The sequence below is a fragment of the Syngnathus typhle genome, linkage group LG14, assembly GCF_033458585.1.
Source record: "Syngnathus typhle isolate RoL2023-S1 ecotype Sweden linkage group LG14, RoL_Styp_1.0, whole genome shotgun sequence".
NCBI lineage: Eukaryota > Metazoa > Chordata > Actinopteri > Syngnathiformes > Syngnathidae > Syngnathus > Syngnathus typhle.
In genome coordinates, this window is record NC_083751.1 from 8247496 (window position 1) to 8271672 (window position 24177).

Consider the following 24177-nt stretch of genomic DNA (forward strand, 5'->3'; position numbering starts at 1 on the left):
TGTAAAGAGGCTCAGCAGTGCCTGACTTGTCTCCCAAATATTCCATGTACTGAAGTCAATTTAATCTCAAATGCCATCAATAATTGCTCGGTCTCACCCTATGGCCTTGAATTTTTTTTTACAAGATCATTTTCATCAGTTGAAATACATCAACAATATCAGGAAATACTTTATCTTCTTTAATTAGTGAGACAAAAAAAAACCTTTTTACCTTAACATTTGAATCTCAAGTGCTCCAAACATGAGCTCTCTTTGAGGCTGCTGCCTGCTTGCCTGTCATCCATGTTGAGGACACTTCTTGAGAGGCTGACACCTTTCTTGCTTGACATCTCCAGAGAAACCTCGCACGAGTTCATCCTAAGAAGTGGACACAATTGATACTCTTTACATCGGTCGGACTCCATTCAAACTTGAAACTAACAGGCGAGCAATCCAACAGACTCTCCACTCCACCACTTTCCTGACGTTTTTTCCTCTGTGCTGAAAAAGCAGATGGTAAACCTTGATAGCAGTACATTTGTCTGTCTGAATGCATATTTGTCAGCACAGACTTGGAGTAGAATAAAAAAAAAAATAAGTCATTGCAGAAAGAGGGGGGGGGCCAACAAGTAAAATTTGCCCCAGGTGATGGTTTGAATAAACTCACACAAAACCTCCTGTCAGGAAAGTTGCATATCGCAGAAACACAGAGAAACAATGAACTAATTAAGATGAAGCTCTCGATGCAGGGTTCATCGCAAGTCCTTGAATGGATGTTGGCCAGACTGTGGAATGAGCAGAGACAATTTTTGTTCTTATGAATTCAGATCAAGGAAGCTGTCATAGTCCGCCTTTGTTTATATTTTTTATGAATGTTTCCAATTATTACGTAGACTTTCACTGCAGTAAGAAGATGCATCCAATTTGTGTGAATTCTTGAGAAGACATGTTTCTTTCCAGAATGAAAGTGCCCCAGTTGTGGAAGAAACTCACATCACGACCTCAACCCATTTAAACACTGCAGGGAGAAGGACAAGGTGAAGTCTCACACCCCAGAATTTTGTAGATAGTCGTCTATAAAGAATATAACAATATGTACTGTCCTTCATTTTCACTTTTTGCTGGTCTTATAGACATGGTGCCTAATATTTTTGTGCATAAAGAAAATAAATATCATACAAAAGCTCATGTATTGTATTAGTCCCTCATAAAACGAAATCAGGTGAGTGTGCATTGGTGTTTGCATTAAAAAAAAATGTCCAGCAAATCATTAAATTGAGCAAATAAACCCCCAGATTACATCTATAGACCCGATTTATCAAGAGGAAAGATGGATTTGGAATGCAAACAGCGGCATATGGTAAGCATTTAGAGATTATGCTCTGTTATGCATTACAGGTGTGTGAAAAGTAGAGAGGCGAGAATATGTACACAAATCTAATGAGCCCACATTTGAATCTGAAGATAGAGTGTATGAAGTTTTCATGTGTAAAATTTTAACTTATCCCCATTAAAATCTTTGAAATTAGTCAACTGGAATGCCGTATAGGCCCCTTTGACTAAATAAAAAACAGCAGTTTGAACAGTGATATGGTCAAGTTTAGAGAAACTAAAGAAACTCTGAAAACTATTCTCAGTTGTTATTGTAATAGAAAAGGGGCAGGCTAAATGAGACCAATTTTTTGTTTGATTAGTTTATGCTAGTTTTATTCTTTTATGGTCTGAATGACTATATCACAGTGTCCGTTAGAGAAGAGACCATTCTTTAGTGCACATTCAGCAAAGATGAGTCACTAGTATTTGCTGAGGCAGAATGAAGAAAGAAAAAAAACAGAATACTTTTCTTGTTTTATACAAAAAATGAAAAGCTTCGTGTAATGTCTTTCACTCAACCTGATTTTCATTACAGTAGTCCGCAAATGTCTCATTGTTTTAAGGTACGTGAGCAAAATCCAAAACTGACATATTAACTTGGATGAATTCTTAATGTAGTGAAACTGTGGATAAGTGTAATTATGTCTGTTTCAATTCAAACTGAATTATTAATTACACCCAGTTCAAAATTAGCCTTGGTAGACCTTGAACAGATAAATATAGCATTCTACTAGAGCTATGTATTATGATGGCAGAAAAATGGGTGTTTACAAAAAAGAACCCTTGTGATGAAAAGAGGAAAGCATGGAAATGAACTGTAGAAATATTAACTTAAGAGGGCAACCTAAAAGTAATGGCTCCTTGTGGTGCATCTCCAGCTATGGTTTGTCTTGTTGGCCTGGCGGGATTTAGCATCACTTCCCTGTCAGCGTTTTGTTTCCGGCAAGGAATTACATTTTGAAAGCACAAATACAACTGCATCTATTATTTAAGAGAATGAAAGTATACATATATTATTTTTGCAACTGATAAAAAATATGCATCAATTTGGTTAGAGGGGCCTTTTTGTTGTGTGATTAAGTAGCGTTGCACCAGGGCTAGGGAAAGATTATAGCTCCGTCAAATATCTGTGTAGCTCCATTTTAGCCCCTAAGCATTTTAAGGGAGGATTTCAGTATGAGCTACGGTCAGCTAAAAGTAATGCTTTTTTACAGAATTTTGCCTCTGGCCCCAGGGAGGTCAGCAACAGCTCCACTTGGCACTAACATCCACTCAGCCGGGGCAGGCCTGGGAAATATACACAGGCTGTCTGTCCACTTGCTTCATGAGGTTCCTCACAAGTGACAGCTTTCCGTTCAGCAATCTGCAGCTGATTTGAATGAGATTGTTGTTGTGTGTGTGTGTGCGTGCGTGCGTGCGTGTGTGCATGCGTGCATGTGCCTAGCAGACTGAATTAGCAAAATATTTTCAGATAATTGACTTCATCTGGCAGGAAAGAGTGACTTTCATTGCCAAAAATAACACAAGTTCGCCGGATAGAGGGGGAGACGTCATCACAAATAATTTCATGAACTATAAATCATTTGTCCCCTTCAATTATGTCCATCACCTGTCACATTTCCCAATTTTAATGTATTAGAGGGTAAAACAGTTTGCACATCGTTCACACATCAATTTGATCAACTGTGGACGGTTCTACACAGCAGACCGGGCAATTTATCAAGGATGCAATTTGACGTGGCTTGCTATTTGTCTATTTTGAAAATCTTATTATGCTCATGACGCTAGATTACTTTTCTCTGAATATGCATGCAAATTATAAGAGATATGAGTCACGCGGCATCTGAAAGATAAACCTCCCCTGGAATGAAAGCAACCACACCATAAACACAGCTGCTGGAAAATAGTAGACCGTAAATTTGCATGTCCAATTGTCTATCTTAGGCAAGCAGGAAGCCAAAGCTATTGTTTCGACATCGCAGTTGATCCGACCAACATTGTAGACTGAAAAATCGTGGATGACTTTGTTGTTTTAAGGATCTCACATATACGTACAAAACAAAGGCTTCAGGACTATTTGGTAGAACAGGCTCCAGATTAGCTGTCTGAAATGTCTCAAACACTTTGTCAGCATGACTCATCTTTGCAACTGCTGGATGTATTGGCTGTCACTCTACAGGCAGCGCTGCCATTTCTCTAGGTGGTGAAGAAAACAAAGATCAAGGCTCGCATAACCAAGACGGATTTAAACGGCTGCTAGGTGAATAAAAGCCAAGTCTGATTCGGAGAGATCAAAGAAGAGTTCAAAACCTTTCGACTTTTATTAGGAACAAGGAGCAAATCTAGAGAGACCTTGTATTGTCTTCTACTCTGGTGTTCAAGGGCTACACTCACTTTGAGATACTTGTTTGCTTGGGCCACGACCATGAAAAGGTGAAGGTTGGAGAGTAACCGGGCAAATTTACAACTTGGAGCAACCATCTGGGGTCAGATGTTGATGACAAGTTTTTACATTTTGTTATAGCAACAGGGGAGGCAAGAGATTTGTCTGTATCCGGCAGGTCTGTGTTGGCAATGATGGGTTACCCTTTCCAAGCATCTTCGGGCTTAGGAAATATAATGCTGAAGCATGATCCAGCCCATTCACACAAACATGACTTTCTGTAGCGGCCCATCTTGTTTGCACTTTCCATTTTAGCTGATAGTTTGTCCTTGACAAACAAAATGTTAGCATAAAAGCACAGCTAGATCTTGTCAAATTGCAAATACAATCAAGCCACCCTAGGTCAGCCTCACAGCTTTATAAAAACAATGTGTAAAACTGGCCACCGTAAAAGATCTTGCAGAGTGCAACACAATCAAAATATATGGAGATCCTCCTTTCTTTCTCTCTCTTTCTCATGCTTCATTTCAGAAAGTATTTCTGGTGTTCATAGACATCCCTTTCTCCCTTCCACTCTTTTCATCCTTTTTTTTTTGCCATGAAGAGGTCCCTGACAGGCAGTAAAAGAGCTGCTCAATTCCCCCAAAATCGGACCGATGTATTCTGTCATGATTGGTTTGTTTGCTATCCTTTTTCAGTTATTTGCTCCAGTTTTAAGCCTCTGCATGGCGATTCCTCTAAACAGGCAAATATTCCCTTCCCACATAAGAGAACTTTTTTTTAATACTTCGATTTTAGGCATTAATAAGCAACTTCAAATCAAGTGAGACAATAGCAGCACCGTGGAGCAGCAAGAACAAAGCTGCGTGATGAGAAACCGACGATGCTCCCCTTAAAAACTGTGAAATCCTCAATGTCCTGTGAATTCAAGTGCAACCTTTCATCAGGTCCATGAATATTTTCTAGCAGAAAGCTTCAAAAGACTCTCAGCGGGGTTGTTTGTTGTTTTTGTTACTATTTTATTTGTCATTTGGCTTCCCTTTTGGACTTGAGCTCGAGCTACATCACTACATACAGCACTTTTGTTCTTTGGTCTTTTGAGTCAAGTTATGAGTGGTGGTCCATTGAGAAGAAAACCCTTGAGCCAGAGACATCACATTTGTAATTGTTATTCTGCATACTCTGTGTTTGTTCAGTGGAGTTGCCAAGAAAAACAAGATGGGATATATATGGGACATGACATGAACCGCCACAAATCCGCCAAATGCGACTAACTTTCATGCGGGTAGAATTGCCACTCTGACTAGCCACTTTGGCTAGCCCAGTTTATATGTATTGTGGCAATGGTGAGTCATAAAGATGACAAAGAGGCACTGTTATTTCGGTGAGGCACATGGAAAAAGGACGTTTCACCATGCTGGAACTGTCTGTATTAGCCATCATCAAAAGTTGCTTTTTTGTGTTTATTAAATGTCAATTGCTGTTGTTTCTATTGTTGGTGTACTCAAGTGAATTTCTTGATTCAACCAAGTTGTAAAGCAAGTAAAACCAAACTGATTCATTATTTAGAGAACCTACTGATGCCCCCTCATTAAAAGACAACTACATTGTCGTTTTGGAATATTTTGCCTTGACAAACTTCATCCCGCAAGCATTTGAACAACAATTATAAAAACCACACCTAAAGAGAAAACATTCAGTCGCTCATTATCACCATAAAAAAAAAGTTAAACTAAGCTTACAACAATAATTTACACAACCTATCACCCTTGATCTCTCCCTTTTAAAATGCATGTATCGAATATGGATAATCTACAGTGCGGCTGAGTCAGCAATCGGCACTGGTTTATAGCCAAACACAATCAGGGAAGACAAAATGCTGATGGAGTGAGAAAAAAGAAGCTGTGAGCTTGGGTACATTTTGATAACAGAAACAGAAATGCTGAGTGAGCTGGTGATCACTTAAAAGAGAATGACAAAATCAGAAAAATGTTAAGATTATTATTGTTCTCTATCGCTGAAGACACTGTACAGAGATAATGATTATGTCATCTTAATTTACTAATTCACTGTTACAGTGGCAACAAATCCAAACTGTTTGGTCACTTTTAACTCACAATGCTGACAGTAGACATCCAGGATCAAATCTGAGTAACGAATCACATTTGCCTCAAGTTCCGATAATGCTTTAGAAATTTTCTTCCACTTTGCAACCGGTACACTAACACACATTTTGATACTTCCTAATCTTTAAAGGTTCTTGATGCTTATATCGTACATTTAACCCTTCCCCGAGGAGCATCGGCCGGCAACCGTGTCCCGCCAGGTGATCTTACATCAACACCTTGCTTGGTCGACTGGAAATGAACTTACATTTCGTTGTGGGAGGAAAACTTACACGGACCCACAGGGCAGAGTAAAAATGTCAATCAATGCAAGAGAACCGGCCATTTTAAAACAGCTCTTTCATTGATGTATGAAGTAACCTCATTTTGCACTTTATATTCTCTGACAACGCGGGCACCTAAGTAGAACACTTTCTTAGTTTTTACTCAGTTGCGGTGATGGAGGTGAAGATCATCTGACCCTTGCAGCATAAAGGCTACTTCTATCTTTTATTACTACAGACACATAAAGATAACAAATCCAACCACAAAGTCTAAAATAGAGTGCTTGTAATGAAAGATTTAAGGTGTTTTTATGCTCCCTGTTAAGCTCAGGAGTCAAACGTCTCCTTCAGTGATCTCTCTCAACTAGTTTACTGCCCTCAGTTTTATTGCTTCTATGAGTTGTTTCTAGGGTGATTAAGTCAAAGATGTTCACACATAAAAACATTATTTTTATTCCTAGGACGTTTTACTTCATGGTTCAAGGGGGACTTACTGACTTCTCTGTCTTATACTTAGGGGGAATGCTGCGTGGTGGTCGATTGGGGAGCAGTGCAAGTGTGCGGTTTAAAGAAAAAAAACAGGACTCACTTCACAACAAAAGCAATATTTGTGAGAACAGCATGAAAGCAAAATATTCCTCTGGATCTAATTCACAGTGTCCCCAAACAAGTTGCTTAAACTTTGGATGCACTCTTTCCTTTTTAAGTCACAAATAAAAATAATCAATGTTTCCAAAAAGAATACAACAAAGTTCTGTAGTTTTAACTTCCAATTTGTTTGTTAGACTGATGATTAATTTATTGGAGAAGGCCAGAGCTTCTCTGGAAAATTAAATACAAATGATAGAATGGCACAAAGATTTCAAAACTGATTGAGAATTATGATTGATTGACCAAATGGGCCCACAAAAAAACTTTTATGTATGCATTTTTGTTTGTTCGTCTTTCCCATTTAAAGTTACTCTTCATTAGATGTCAAGAGTTCAAAGGTGAACGGTCTGAGCCATGTCCAATAAAATCTACCATGACTTCCTGAGAGGAAAGCTTTGACCTGACCTCAAGTTCTTTTTGAGCTTGCCAGGCACTTTACACATTCTACACATAGATCTTATTCAGCCATCAAACTACTGTCTCCTGACTATTTACGCCTGTGTAATTACTAAAACCAGATGACAAATCGTTGTCGGAGGGTAGAAAGATGGGCCGCATCCTTGAGTCTGTTGGAGTCTTCATCGCAAATGTACAATGCGGTAGTGCCAAAAGGCACACACTCATAGAGATTACTCACACAAGGACAAAGTCATTGCAAATATTGCAGTAGTATTGTACAGCCACAATTTAACAACATGGCAGTTTTGACTGGAGAAGAAAACTTGTACTGGCACTTTCCCTGAACAATAATAAAGTATTAGGACAAAAGATTGGCCATTACACAATCATACAGGAAGTCAGGCTTAAAATGTTTCAGGTAATCCTTCAACATTAAACTCAACCAACTCTGCATTTATGCACATTCATGTGCACAAAAGCACAGGTAGAGAAATAACTGTTTGGATTAGCAATTATTTAACGTAATGCTAAACAACCGTACTGTGGCCACAAGTTGACTTAAGAGTGGCCAACATGAGGGAACGTAGGAGCAAGGCAGACGATTAAACATACGCAAATGCAGTAATACATCATTTGATATAATCAATTCAAAACAATACGGCTGTCATACCAAATAGATATTAATATAAGAAATGTGTAAGTTTGTATCCATAACGTCATGGGTGCCATATGGAGGTAGTGATGCAAAGCCTACCGTGCAGTCTCTGCTATGAGCTTGGCAAACTGAATTCAGGCAGTTTTGACTTAGTCAACTGTAACCCATCCATGACATTGCAGGAACTAGCTCATAAACCCATCATAATCGCGTCACCGCTGTATTATTTCAGCTGCGAAGGTCATACGCAGGAGAGCGGAGATGTAAAAAACAACAGCGGACCGGATCAAAAATTGTAAAGGTCTGTGCCAAAAGACAATGCACCTCTAGATAGCTTTCACTTCCCGGGCCATAGACATTGATTATTACCAGTCACGTGATTGACGATTTACTTGTCATTTTATGTGGCCATGAAGAATTCATATGTACAATAATAGAAAAATAATAATAAGCAGGCTTCTTTTGAATCTATTTGCATTCAATCAAATGCATAATATTTACTGGTGGCCTTTTTTGCTGCTTGGTTTCAGGAAATCTAGAAGTTTAGACGGCCCTTTGTTTTATTGCTGTTATGGTTCAAGGAATTCATCAGCCTGGAAGATTATTAGTTCTGCTTCTAGAAACATAATGCAGTGTTGGCTTTTGGAATGATAGGTAATCTATTTTATGATGAAATATTGTCTTCTGACAATCTCGCAATTCTGTCATGACATCAGCAACAAAGAGGACAGGTTTCATTATGTCAAGTTTGCAGGCGAAATTACATGTCGTCATTCACATTGTAAATGTTTGCCCGTGTTGACCCGCCATTGTGTAAAATTTTAACACATATAGTGAGGAGATAGATAAAAACAGCTAAGATAAAGTAAGAAAAAATAAATAAATTGTGGAAATTATGATTGGCTGATAACTTTAGATAGTCACCTGCCACGCAGTTAATTCTGAACCTGGATGATAACCAAAGAAATATGTATAGGGGCTTGACGCTGTCATTCCATAAGGTCTAAACTTGAGCTACATTCTGACACATGCAGTTTATGGACTTTACAAACAATAAAGCGGAATGAAACACAATTTAAAATAACCCTACAGCTCCTGCTGGCCCCATAAAATGGTATGAGGGCTGGATTGTGTCTGCGGGCCTTTTCTATTTGACGTCTCTTTTTTGAATTACATGTTAAAGCAGTCATGTAAGTCAGACTGAATTTCCGAAAGCTTTTTTTTGCAAATTTGAAAATCGGTGGCTGCAAGTAGGTGCATAAACATAGTAACCAGAAGATTAATTTAGAGGATGGAAAACAGTATATTAAATAATTACCAAAAATGCAAATTGATCAATTCCGACACTCTCTTCCCCCACAGCATAGTTTTTATGCTTGCTGGATACAATTTTGCTTAACCCTTAAATACAAACTGACATTTCATGCACGGGGCCTCACTGTTAATTGCAACAGCTGCAGGCTAATGTTGACTAAAAGTACATTATTAAGCTCTCTGCCCGTGAATGGTTGCACTGTATGAACAGCAGTCTCATATGTCAATCTACAGGGGCAGTTTCTACTTAGCCACTAAGCCTCATCATTGTTACAGTTGCTACTGTTGGACAGGAGACACGCTGCCTGCCTGCTGGGTGTGTGCACATTTGTGTGCATGTGTGTGCATGATACGCTCATGGGCACAGTTGTACATCAGCACTGTTCAAATGCTCATATCTAAAGGTTCCACTTTCCACTAAGTGCGCTTTGGCAGAAGATCAGATCTTACGCCAACAACAACAGAACCCCAAGTTTTAGAGCCAAGTCCCACAGTGTCCCCCTTTAATTCCCCATGATCCACCCTGACTCCAGACAGGTGATCCGTGTGCGTGCATGTGTGTGTGCGCGTGTGTGTGCGTGTGTGTGTGTGCGTGTGTGTGTGTGCATGCTATGCCCAACTCTTAATCAAAAGTATACTTCAGCGCTCTCGCTCATAGAGCATTAGAGGTTAATTTTCCTATTGGCCGATCACTCTTTACAGTATCCAATGAGGTAAGTCTGTCATAGAATCACTTTTGGGCACTTCGTCTCTCAGTGGGAGAGTACTGAGGATTGGATATCAAAACAAGGCCATTTTGGTCCTGACATCAGTCAATGTGTCAACATGTAATGCACTGCTAGTGTAGAATTACCTTATAGAGTCTTTGCACTGCAAATCTGCATTTAGCTATTAGTAGTTAAGTGTCACCCATAGTGTGACGTTTCCAAATGTCTTCACCATCACAGATAAAATGTAAAATGTTGCTATGTATAGAGGGGCTCGCCATATGGGCTCCAGCTCCCCACGACCCTAACAATGTGAGTAGGGTTGTAACCATACACCAAAGTGAAGATTATATTCATAATAATAGATTGCTTTCAAATTCTTTCATTGAGAACAATTATGTATTATTCGTGTAATTTATTAATGATGAATAAATGGGTCAATGCAGACGGTGCATGTGTTCCATGCCCCACTTAAATTTAATTTTAAAATAATTAAAAATGGTCTGGGACACTGTTCCCTCTCTGTTCCCACCTGGGAACTGCGTCAACTGATTCAATAAAGAACTCTTGTGGCAAAGAAGACAACTTTTCATATTTACCCCTCAATTAAGGTTGTCGCTTTGGTAGAGTAGTTTAGTTACTTCAGTGGTTTGGTTTGGTCTGGTTTGGTTTGGTTTGGTTTGGTTGCTGTGAAATAAAAATAACTAATATGGTACTTGAATTTGGCTTTGTGAGTTACTTTAAATTCCTCCAACAAGTGCAAAACAACTGAAAGTAAAACTATACAGCCCACGTTTGTCCATTTTCACTATTCACTGTATAGTTTTACTTACCACTACTTTCCAAACTCTTCTCCACATTGATACACTTTGTATATGACAGCCATGCTGCCTTTCTCCCGACCTTTGGCAAGAAAGTGAATAAATACATTTCCAAAACGATGAAATTATTCCTTAAATGGTGTCAGAAAAATTAACCTTGTTCTGTTCTGTTAAGATGATCATCCAGCATTCACTATTAATATTATGTACAGCAAAATTGCAGTTGGCCTGTCAGAGGATGTGTTACATTACCTGAAAGTACTTTCTTGTTTAAAATCTTTCCAGATGTGGATAGAAGCTGAGCCGCATGGGGGCTTTGGCTTAAGCTCATAATGTTCTCTCCCAAACCCTGAGTCTTTTTGTTTTTAAAATAGCTTCAACTTAGTGTCATTTCCCATGAGTCTCTCTGCCTGGAACGGCAAACACAGAGCAACAGTTACAAAACATAGCGTGGAGACTCTATGAATTATAATAACGATCTGAAATGGTTTGGGAAAGCGCAGTCTCAGCAGGCCTCACAGCCAAACAATCAATCACAGCACAGCGAGATGAGGAAGACGGCAGGAAAATGATGAGAATGATGAGGAGGAGGAGGAGGAGGTGAGTTGGAAAAAAATAAGCAAAGGGGATTTTGTATTTCAGGGGTTGAGAAAGCAAAGGGCAAAACACATGAATGAAAAAGCTTCTACTCGTCTAATAAAGGTTCAACTTACCACATAATGTACAGACAGCATCGTTTCCTTTTGGGGTGTACAAAGGGTAGTTCTTCAAATTGTATCCAAATACGTCGGCTGGGTTCCGGCCACTGTCAGAAAAAGATACAATGGTGTAAAATACACAGTATTTAATATTCAACAGGCGAATCAAATAATGAATCAATACTCTGGTTACCCCAACCGTATTTTCCGCACTATAAGGCGCACCGGATTATAAGGCACACCTTCAATGAATGGCCCATTTTAAAACTTTGTCCATATATAAGGCGCACCGGATTATAAAGCGCACCTTCACTGAATGGCCCATTTTAAAACTTTGTCCATATATAAGATATATATATACATTTGGCCCGCGGGCCGGCCTTTGGACACGCCTGCTGTAGTGGCTCAATATTGGTCCATATATAAGGCGCACCTGATTATAAGCCACACTTTCGGCTTTTGAGAAAATTCGACGTTTTTAGGTGTGCCTTATAGTGCTTAGTTGATAGTTGATTGATCAAGTACTATGCCTCTGTGACATCTTGAGAGCTGTGCAGCCATAGCGATTTAATTGTATTTTCTCAGGGTGAATTGATCAGGTACCCCAATAAATTTGAATTTAACAATTTGAAAACACATTGTGCATAGAAAGTAACTCACTGTAAACTCTCGGTAAACATCCTCATCCTTGACACCTGAACAACTTTTTGCTCTGATTGCTGCAGGCAAGAATAGTGTTTGGCTTCCTGGTGCGATGGAGCTGCAAATGTCACTCTATGCTCTTTCGGGCAGGCTCGACAGCAAACAGAGGAATGTTTATTTTATTTTCCGTCCTGTTTCCATCTGAATATTAACAGCAAAATGTATTAACATATAGTGTAGGGAGTATTACTGCATTTGTTATGCGCCCGGTTTGCCTCCAAAGGGATGATTTAATACAGATTAGAGTTAATACAGTTATTTTGAGATCTGCCAAGTCAAGTCATTGGAGAAACATCTCCAGGCTGTCTTTTTATATAGCATTTTATTATCAGTGACATATTGGATTATTTCAACATTTATCAAACTGAAACCATGGGGAGGTGAAAAAACACTTATGGGTGGAGTCGCTCTTTGATCGGAAAAATGACTAAAATTGCACACTGATTTATTTGAAAAGCTTCTCCTACAACAGTTTGCGGGAAAACCTTAGATATTTGAGTGTCCAGTTATAAATCTGCGTAGTATGTAAATTAAATTTCTTCTGAAATTATCCAGAGAATGGTACTGTCGACGTATATAAACGAATGAAGTTCAGGTCACAGGTGAGTCACACATCTCAAAACTCAATCTCAGAATCCTAAACAATTATCATCATCTATTGGAATTTCAATCTGAATTTCTCGATCAAGCCATGAGTCCTGCAATGTATCAATCATCAAACTGACGAGGCAGTGCGTAGGCCAGCCAGGGTGCACAAAAGCTCCCCTGCTGCATTCTAGTGTGAACTCCTCACCCATAATGCACTTGGCCTTCATCCAGTCCTCCCACCGCCTCCCAACTTTATCTTTTTCTCTCATGGGTCACAACAGCAGCATTTATGGACTCCGATCCATCACTCAAAGTTCCTCTGCGCATCCCCCGCCCTTGTCTCATTCAGGCTCTCATCCAACAATTTCAGGTATTTATCCTGAGTGACAGGGTTTAATCTTGTGCCTCTGGTGAAATTGACATTGGTGGGAATTTAAAAACAATCCGTGAGCAAAGAGGCTAAAAAAGGACAGCAAAGTGAGCAAATGTGTTTATGGACCTTGTAGGCGGCGGACATGGAAGCGTGATCGCATCCACTTGCATACCAAATCAACAATTTTGCCATTGAAAGACTTGCATTCTTCTTACTTTGATGATTTCAGTACTGATAATGAATCAAATAACAGATGGATAGTAAGTTTGTGTGTAAGAGTGACACCGAGTGAACATCATAAAAGGCATTACTCCCCTGTCTAGGAATGTGTGCTCACAGTTGATGGTAGCCAATGATAAGGCACCATCTGTTACCCATGAGTGCAACTTGTGTGCCGTCCACGCACACAAATACACATACAGGCCAGTCTTGTCACTTGTTCCAAAGCCTCCCTCCATGCCCGAGATTATGGAAGGGTTTTGGTGTATCAGGCTGCTTGGTTTCCATTCTGTTATTGTAACGTCTTTGGGCGTCACATGTTGCCTTTCTTCCTCTCTTCGGTTTCTTACTGGGATTACAAGAAATAAAAAAAGGGGGTAAAGGGGTGGTGACAAGTGGAGCCACGTCTCTGGTGATCCTGAATCGAAGGCCGCAGTAGAGCAATTTGGCTCCGCTTTCCTCAGGTTTAATTTAATCGGATGTGCCAGCAGGGGTGAAGACAGAAAGGGAGAATGACAATAAAAGTTTAAAAATAAAAGAGAGATATTATGAGTGTTTTACGCCGTGTACGGTGTCCTCTTGTTGTGTTTGGATGGCGTTCGGAATGTGAGATGGCTGCAATGGGGCACACAGCGAGGATAAGGTGACTCCAGTTTAGTAAAATGGCTACGGGATTGTATTTCTACAAAAAAGCTTTTACAAAATAACATGCCGATCTGTCTGACCTCACTGGAGTTTAATTAAAATGTAAGAGAAATGACTGGAGGTCCAACCAAATGGAAACGTTTTAAGAGAACCCGCCACCCCCCTTCCCCTCCCTGCCCACGCCTTGCCTTGTAGTTGTGCATGAAAGCCAACGGAGAACTTGTCTTTCATAAAAATCAAAGTGCCTGATTTGCATTGTTCTCTTATCTGATGCTGATTCACAATAAAAAGGCTGTTCCCAAAGAACTAGAGAAGTCGAGTTGGAAATAACAGCACGCTTAATAGCTGGACTGTATGTTGGCCTGTATGTATATGGAAATGTAATATGGAGACTAATTAGGTTACTCTTAGTCTGTTTCAATGATGCAATATCACTTGGTTGTTAGAGCAAAATGTCAACACCTCATCATCTCGCAAGAATAATATGCGTATTGACAAGTAGCCTACATATGTTTTAATACTTTTATATTAACCAATTCAAAACTTATTTGGTTTGATGAGGAAACCTTTCATGACCACATTTCAGTCAGGGTTTTTCTTGACCCACATACAGATTGGGATGAAGACTTGGTACATTTGGGGAGCGTGTCTTTCTCTTTTTGAAGACATTACAGTTTCTTACAGTTGAGCCTCTAAAGTCAGACACATCATAAAAGGCAGCTACAGTGGATTTATTTCGATAAGAAATCATGAATATTGAAATGATCCGAACTAGAAGGCAAAGCATGCTGAAAACCTTTATTTATTGTAAAGGTTGTACTGTATGTGACATTCTAAACCATTCATGCAGAGAGAGGATATTTCCTTTGAAGGAAAGTCATCTCATAAATGAATGACATTTGGAATAATCAACAAAAAAAGTGCAATCAATCCTTTACATGCCCATTGAAGTCAGGTCACCCAAGAGATGGATGGTGGCTATTGCGGGATTTTTGTACAAAGAAGAAATTTACCAACATTCAATACAGATGTTTTTTCCTATTATTTCAATTTTAAATCTATAAGTAATACTTTCTCTATTTTTGAACATCTTAAAATGGTATAAAATATAATAGAAAAAATAAAAATAATAGTAATTCAAATATTCATTTTGTGAAAATAGCTCTGTTTTAACTTTTCCCTCAAACGTTTTTGCACAATCAAGCTTCGTTTCCCATCTCACATTTCACCTGGAAGATATTCAAGGTATTCTCTCACTAGATCTCATTCCCAGTATCTTTCCCCAAAGTGCTGGCTGCCAAAACCTGCCAACAGGGGAAAAGAGTGCTTGGCAAAAGAACAACAACGTCCTGAGTCATGAAGGTTTCAGGTATTGGAAGAGAGGGTTGCGGGAGGTTTGGAAAAGAGCTGTTAAAAATTCTCCTGTGGTCATAACTGAGAGGTTGTCACAACTAACTTTCAGCTATATATGGGAGAAGAAATCAAAAAGGAATTGAAGACTGTTCTGAATGAATACATCTGCATTACGTGTAATGTTTGTTTTTCCAAACGAGACTGAGGTTACTAAAGCTACATTTCAATCAAGAAGTACAGTATACAATGTGTAGGACATTCATGATTTTCTAATCGTTCTTCTGGCTGGTTTTTCTAAGATCTATTTGAGGAGTTCATTTTCCTAGCAATTGAAAACGACACTATGTTCTTCCAGTAAATCATTCATTTTCTGGAAAATTCGTTGTACAAGTTCAAATAAGTAGAAACATTAGAAAGAAAGAGAAAATGTAGGTGATAATTAGGGGTGTCAAGTTTGGGGGGTTTTCTTTTCGAGGATATTCCCTCACTATCTTTCACACACTAATTTCTAATAAAAGAAAAAAATACATCCAATTTGTCACCCCACAGTACGAATTCAAACCCACAGCCAATTTCAGGATTCAGCAAACACACAACAACAAAAGCACAAATCCCCCCCCCCCCCCAAGAAAAATTTGACAGGATGCCTTTGAAATTACAAGCACAAGTGCATATCAGCATTTCATGAGATTGTGGAAAGGAGCTATCGGGTGCCATAAAAGCAGAAAATATGGGAAGCAGATCAACCCGCTCAGCCCATTCGGTTCATTCTCACCTCAAACCACAGACAACTCAGCTGTCCTGCTTCGTCTCTGCTAAGGTGTTAACCACCCGTGAGAGGAGATCCCCTGACCAGATTTTGGCGTTCACGTGAAACCTGTCATGCATGTGCACATTTTGGGGCCATCTGGGCCAGGAAGCAATGCGCGTGATTGCAGGCCCAGCGCTCTGTGAGGGGAACCTGATGGTGGGCCAAAGAGTTTGAGACACTTGGATACTCAGAGTCTCACTCTCTGCAGATGTGTGCAGCACTTTGGGATACAAAACGGTGACAATCCAAACCTTACAATCTGATAGCAATTAACAACAACCATTTACAATGAAACGGTGATTGAGAAAAGACAGAGACAAAAAAAGTTGAGGTGTAGGAAAAAGCATCAAGTGGAACAAAAAACAAATGGGCCAGGAGGTTCCTTTTTTCACGGTCAAGACATTTTTATATGAACCGGACCGGCCACCTACTGCACGTAACTAAGCATAAAAATGTGTATAATAAATGCAAACAGACCTTAAGGTAGAATTGTTTCATAGCGTGTAAATCACCTGTTGGAATAGCGAACAATTGAAGTACTTTTGGAATTTTGGTATTTTCTTTTCTTTGTTCTAGGCAGTATATTAAAGTTGTTTGCTTTCTTTTAGTTTTCAACAAAAAAACTGCCTCAAAAATCAAATGTCTCTAAGTTTTAGAATTTGACTAAAATTTTGAGCTACTGCTATGCCTCATTTTAGCTTTGTGCGTATTCATTTCAACAAGCTCATTTTGCTTTTTTTACACTACCACAAAACATGAGCCAGTAAGAGTTTTTTAAAAATGTGAAAAACCAGAGCCAAAAATGAAACTTGGTGCAACATAAGCTGCATTAATTTGTATGTAGCCCCATTGATGATTAATATATTACTATACTATTTCTTATATTATATTTTACCTTTAGATGTTGTCAATTATGAGAATGTGAAAATAATAGTATTTTTTGCATTGAATAATATTGTATTATTCATGTCTGTTAAAAACGTATCGCAACAGAGAACGAGTGTATTTATGATGCATTATTTCCTCTACATTTAAACAAAAATTGCAACTTGAGTAATTTATTGAGATGTTTTAGGACCTTTCTGTTGTGAGTTTCCGGAATGATACATCAAAATTAATTGCAATAATGAGATGAGGTTGTCAGTTTTGGAACCAAAAACCAAGCAGAACTTGATTTTTCATGAAGTGGTAGGTTTTGGTTAGTTTGTTAGTTTACAATTTGCTGGTATATTTAGGCATTTTATCATTTAACAGTGGTTAACGTCTTTCCCACCACTCCTCTCTTTCTCTCATGCTACCATTTCCTCAACTCTCAACAGCTAAGCACCCCAAATCTACGGTGATATACTGCCTTCTTGTGGTAAGGATAGGCAGACTATTATATACGTAGATGAGTTTTTCCAGCTCTTTTAGCTAATTTCAACAAGTGACCTTGCTGTGAACCTTGAGTCATTCAGAGTTCATGGTGTCTGAGTTGTTGTGTAAGCTTCTTTTATAATAATAAAGCATCAAACACTTGGCGGATGTGACAGGCCTTGTTTGGTGGAATCACCATTTGGGTTCATGATCATGTCTGGCTTGGTTACAGATGGAACAAAGAAAAATATGGTTTGCAAAAATGTAGGAAAGCTTGTGTTATTGTTATTACAAACATAAATGACAAAGAAACCTCCTGTCCTTCAGTTTCTTTTGGGTTTTTTTGTCTTACATGCACATTAGGTGTTTTTCTTTTGTGTTTCTTTAACATGCAGTAAGGCATTAATTAAAAGGGCGATACAAAAAGAAAAAAAAAGAACCCCCTAAATTAAAAAAATAAAATAAAATTATTTTTGCATTGATGAAACAAAAGTTTTAAAACCAAGAAAGCAAGAAAAAGAGACTATATAATAAATTGCCCTCATTGAATATACTTGTTTTTATTAATTAAAATGTCATCAACTTAAAGTGAATTAAAATATGCATCCATTTTTTTATGGAAATAAATAAATGCAGTCAAATTAAATGTTAAACGTGTGCACATAATGACAATTTTGAAAAGAACATATTATATTTCATATTAAGCAGATTTATAAATACAATATAATGCAATATAAATAGAACAGAATATGTTCACATCTTAACAAAATATATATAATAAATACAAATAAATATATGATTAAGTAAAGAACTAAAATGTCATCATCGAATATTTGATTTTAGACTAACAAACGTTAAAGGCAAAAGTTAAAGATAGTGAATAATACTAAATCTGTCTTTCATACACAGCCAAGTGTGTGATAGTATTTAGGGCAGATTCAGCCAAGTATCCAAAAGCCTGTCTTGTTCTGGGAACAATTCAAATTATTATCAGTGGGCCTATGCGTCACCTGACTGATTGAAGTTCAGAAAACTAAATCCTGCAATTAAGTCAAGCGTTCCGATCTTGGGGCCAGTAGCCCAGAACAGCTCTAACCTTATGTTGTGGCTCAAAATTGCTTTAGGAGGCTCTGCACAAATCTCTTTCTTTCTTTATGATCCCATTTGCCCCCTTTCCATTTATACAATAGATACATAAAATATTAGCTAGTGCATGAGGGTCTTCTCTCTTCGAGTATCCCCCTTGGAGATTGAATGGAATGTGGCACAAATATTGCTTCATAAAATGTTTAACACGAGGAGTCATATGCAGAACCGATTACCTTACGTATTGATGTCCTTTGGAAAGAACTACGAGCATTTCTAATGGGCACAAAGTGTGTTCTACAGTCCATTGATCTGAAATCAATGTGCTCCTAGACGAAAATACAATCCAATAGACATTTTCTTCTGGATTTAATGTCTGACTGTTTATACCCTACTTCACGCTTCATCTTGGGGCCACTAATGAGGTAACTTCAGAGTCACAAGAAGATCACCAGAGCCCCCTCAGAAACTCTTTTTGCCCTCCTGCCACGCTTGGATTTTGATCTTCAATCATGCTGCCTCTGGTATTTTATAATGCTGCCTTAGCATGAATGTGTATTGTAGTGAGAGAGGGGCACTTAAAAAAAATGCTCTTACGCGTATACTCTTACAAATGCTGGGTTAAACAACCACCCAATTTCGTTTCAAAAATTGACCCAACTTCCTGGGTTGTTTTGGGGGAAAAAAAAAAAACCTCATTGACCCCACAAATTAGGTTGTTTTTTGAAAAAAAAAATAACAAGTTGGATCAAATTTACCCAAATTCCTGATTCGGTCCAATTTATATCTCAGCAGAATGTGGGTTGCAAGGAGTTTGGATTCACTTTAGACTAGACAAAGGATCGGGCCTCATTAAGATAAATCAGACCCGTTGTAATAATTGCGGTCAAGGAGGCCCCCGAAAGGCAATGGCCCATTTTCTTCTTCCCCCTATTGGCTGTATACTCTTAACGCTTTGCCTGCAGTGGGCATGTTCATGGGCGCCTTGCGTCCCTTTGCCTCCATCACATCTATGTTGATGTCGGTCTTATGATGATAAACTTTGACGTGCAGGGGGCAGATGTTTTCCGTGCTATGGAGCAGAAGTAAATGTGAAAAGCTTGGCACACAAACCAGCACCGCATGACTTTATAGTTGAAGCATTTTCGTACTTCAGTTTTAATACAGTATTCAGTCTTAAAAGACTGTTTTAGTGAAGATTCTAGAAAGAAACTCAAAGCCATACCACACTTAAAGGAAATATAAAAGATTAATTATACATTGTATGTTGCATGATTTATTATTTCGTTAAACTCTGTTCTTTGACAATGATATCTAGCTGCTTGTGAATTTTTTTTTTTTGTGAAGCTTTTTTTTTTTTTAAGTGAATAAGAATCATAATTCACAGGAAAATCCATGTGAAGGCATTTACAAATTGTCCCCCAAACAAAAATGTGCAATATAAAATAAAATTCAGTAGTTCAGTTTTATTAATTGCATGCCGCTGAGAGGCGAATAGTAGCAAGGTGAAGGTAGCAAAATGTTCATGTGAGTGTTTTATCAGAGCTTGTTGTCTTCTGAGCTATATTTGATTCGGAAAACAACAAATGTAAAATGCAACAAATGTAAAATTGAATATTTATGAATAGCGGGACCCTGAGAGTTTGAAGGAATTAACACGTCTCCTCTGGGAATAGGATATCAGAATCACATGGATGATGGGATCCGTGTATCAAAATGCGAGCAATAAGACTACGAGCAAGCTAAAAACGAAACACACATTGATATCCCTTGGTAATTATTATCAATGTTTCCATTCTGTGTTTAGGGAATTTGTTTTTATTGTATCTTTCTAACAGACTTTAGCAAAAATATACCTTGATATTAAAAAATGGGGGGCATACGCCAACAATTATGAATTATATTTTAAATAAAACAAAATGTATCATTTTGAAATAAGGTAGTTCATGATCAAGGGTAGAACCGAGTTAACACCAGTTTATTTATTTTTATATATATATATAATTATTTAATATCCCAGTGAGGAACCACTTTTTGTAATTTGTGTCTGGAGCTGAAAAAGTCTGGTCTATGTCCAGTGGTTTTATGTTAGAGGTTATTGAGAGGCCACAGAAGAGGGAAGTCATCCTTTCCAATTATCTGGCATTTGTCTTTACACCGCATTGGTGTGACTCAAATGTCTGTTTGACAAGTGAGAGTAAAACTATTAATCTGAGCAGACATTAATTACTGTGATTATGGATCTGCGTGAACAACCGGTCGCACCAATTAGACTTTTAGCATTTCACAAGCTGACCACCGCTCGTTTCCACTACACTGCTGGAGTCCAAAGATTCTCTACCCTCATGGCTGACCCTGCCACCTTTTCAGAACTTAATATATTTATATAATAATATTAATAATCATAATACATTGATTTTCAAATGTATTATATGCGTATTGTACCAGGCTTTCAGACAATAATGTGCAATGACAACAGACGTCCACTGAGGCCAAACATCAGCTCGGGGTATGGCAGAGTTCCCTATAGCTTAGCTATTCATGCAATACAAAGGAAATAGAGCATAAAATAGCTCATTAGATGATATTTTCAGATTTGCTCAGTTAACACGTGTTTGCCGACTATTTGCCGATCCTGTGATTGACTGTCGACGACTCAAGGGTGTACCATGCCTCTTGAAGTCTAACAATGGCCAAATAAATACATTTTTAAAAAAGGTATGTTGAAAAAGCTCGCGGGTAATTATTTTGATCAAAACTTCAGATTTGTATAGTCACCTGCTCACTTGGGACCTGTTCAACAGGAGAAGCCAAACTCAAGCTGCATCGGTCATATTCACTCTCCAAACAGTCTGCCTCAATCTACCGACCTCTAATTGGATTTAATGAGTGATTTAACATAGCGCTGCCCCATCAAATCAAACTGCTACTGTCCACTTCACTTACGTTTGGGTCAGTGCTCTAGACAACTGCATGATCTAGTAGCCCCCTTTCTGCGGGACTCCCGCCTTCCTGACTCATTCCTCTATCTTTCCTCTCACCCTCCATTGCTCCCACATAGTTGTCAACATTCTCACAACACGGGTGGCCCCTAAAGATGGCTGTTTTGGCTTGTGTTGAGCTCATGGTGCGATTACACCTGTAGGTTAAAGGAGATAAAAAAAAAAGAAAAAAAAAGAAGTTCGATGACTGCTAGATGGCTAATTGAATTAGTGTATATTATTTTGTTCACATCACAGCAGTGTAACACAAGTCAATTTTATTTATATAGCCCTTAATCACAAAAGAAACATCTACCGTCTCAAAGGGCTTCACATAGACAAAAATTGACAATTATTCTCAAAGCATCCCCTGATCTTAAACTCCCAATGACTTCTCAAATGTGGCATCAGATCAGAATGTCGATCGCCAAAAACTTTGATCACCAAAAACTTAGAATGTAGAAAGGTATTCTCTACATCCATCCCAACATACCCAATCTGTTAAGGAGAGAGTGAGACACACTGGATATTAACCTATGTAGTAATGTAATATTTATAATATATTTAATAATACAATAATATTCACATAATAAATATGAACAATTCCTATTTAAAAATCCCTACTGAACTTGTTTTGTAATTGGTACGTTTGTATAATTAATTATTTAGTTGTGCTAATGGAGCCACAAAGACGTCAAACAACAATTCAATTAAATCAGACTTTTTTTTTTTTATAACCAATGTGATTTATTCTGATAGAGCTTGAAATCAATATAATGCCCTATAAAATTGGACATCAGCCAAATAAATTATAACTGAACGAATGAAGTTAAATTTAAAAAAAAGCTTTAAAAAAAAAAGCTTTTTGGGGGGGAGGCTTCACAGAAATGACTTGCAGATTTCCTTGAATATTGACACAGTATTTAAGGGAAAATCAGTAAACATGTTTCATGTTATACCAGAAATAATTAGTAAATGCTTTTATATACACAATGAGTTAAAATTAAAATAGATGTTTTCATAAATTATTAAAAAGCCCGAAGGCATCGTAATGTACAAAATTGTTAGCGTGGTATAAAATTGTTTTCTGTTGGTCACAGAGGTACTGTAATATGAAACCCTACAAAATGGCTACTCCCCAAGTGAGGGCACAGTATGTATCAATTGTTTATTGAGACAAATCCGATGTGCAGATTCAGCCGAACTACAGAACAAGTAGCACCAGCATGGAAGAGATACCCCACCCCGTTTTTCAGTTTGTGAAATATGCACATCATTTAGGTGACTATGAGTGAATTATTAAATGAATCAGGTTAATTCAAGTTTAACCTGATAACTAGTTAAAACTGTAGAATAATGAAGTTTCATTGTTACTACTGTTTTACCTTGTTATTACTCTTTCATACAAAGCAATGGCTGCAATATCCTTTAACGGGTAGAGACTGTGAATGATAAATTAAATTCTATTGTGCCTTGTGGCCAATGTTTGATTGAAATCTAAATTCTCAAGCTCGTCTAATGAACACAATACAGGAAACGGCTCCAAGTCTTCACTGTTCACTGTGTGATAATAACCTCGCTATAATAGTAACGGACTGTTTAATAGCCTTGGCTGGACCCGGCGGCCATGCAGGGCTACCATCATCACAGCCCTGAAAGTCACACAAATTTATGCTTTACTGCTGGAATCTATATTGCTCCTGACACTTTGTTTTTATAGCTCTACCACCAGATTCATGTATCTTTTTTTCTCATCCATTTAGTGGTAGGCGGACGACTAAGGCGTCTTCTATTCTCACTGCTATTTGCCTCTTCTTTTTTTTTTTCCATGCTTCTGCTCTCATCATCCCTCCCTAAGTTTGCCCAATTTCTGTACAGTTCAGTGGCAGGGCAGTGGGTCACGACACTAGCTTGATTTTCACACTGTTCCCTCTATTGAACGACATCACATTAATCGGGGTTAACAACTGCGCCGGTGCCTTGCTGAGCAGGGCTCCCATCGGCTTAACGCGGCCTGGCTCTGGTGATCCAGATGGGCTTTAATCGTTGTTTTGGTTGAGAGTGGAAGCACATCTTAGCAGGCTGATTGCCTAGCTTTGGCTGAGGGTGATCTGGTCAGTTGAAAATTAAAACGGTGTCACAGGGCCTCAGACATGCAGTTAGAAATACGGTGACGAGACAAAATAAGGTGAACTTGAGATTTTTTTTCTGTTTGTTAAGCTGCCGTGCTGTATTATTTACGAATGCAACACCCGATCCAATTAAACAGTTTTCAAATTGATGTTCCACTCCAGCTCTGGAGGTGACAATAATGTGGATATCAAATGATCATTCTACTTTTAATTGGAAATAAAAATTGGAAATCACAAGAAATAATAAAATGAAAAAGTGACAGATTTTGTATTTCCTTTTTATTATAACATAAAAAATTAAACAAAGGAGCTTGCCTGACTTCTTGAATGTTAATGGTAGCCTCACACACTATCTGGCATGGATGTTTTTATCGCCACTGTTCGTCTGTCTGATCGCATTATTTCAACTTCATGTGCACGCAGAACACTATACGTGGATTTCTACACATGTGGCATACCACTGAAAATACATCTTTGTTTTCATTTGTTTGTTTTTTTTCAACCATTTCACTTTGCTGGTTTCGGTTTCTAACAAGATAATGTACATGCTTTTACCAATGC

At 38.2% G+C, this 24177-nt stretch overlaps 1 protein-coding gene across 1 annotated transcript in view; it reads right to left on the reverse strand.

Annotated features, from left to right (window-relative positions):
* Positions 1 to 240: 240 nt before the first annotated feature.
* The window catches only part of mfsd8l1 (major facilitator superfamily domain containing 8-like 1), a 32672-nt gene continuing 8735 nt past the window's right edge, over positions 241 to 24177 (reverse strand). The window contains exons 12-14 of the transcript XR_009717940.1: positions 11386 to 11477; positions 10925 to 11082; positions 241 to 357 (exon numbers count right to left, since the gene is read on the reverse strand). The gene's annotated coding sequence lies outside the window, so the exon portion shown is untranslated. The remainder of the gene's footprint in view (positions 358 to 10924; positions 11083 to 11385; positions 11478 to 24177) is intronic.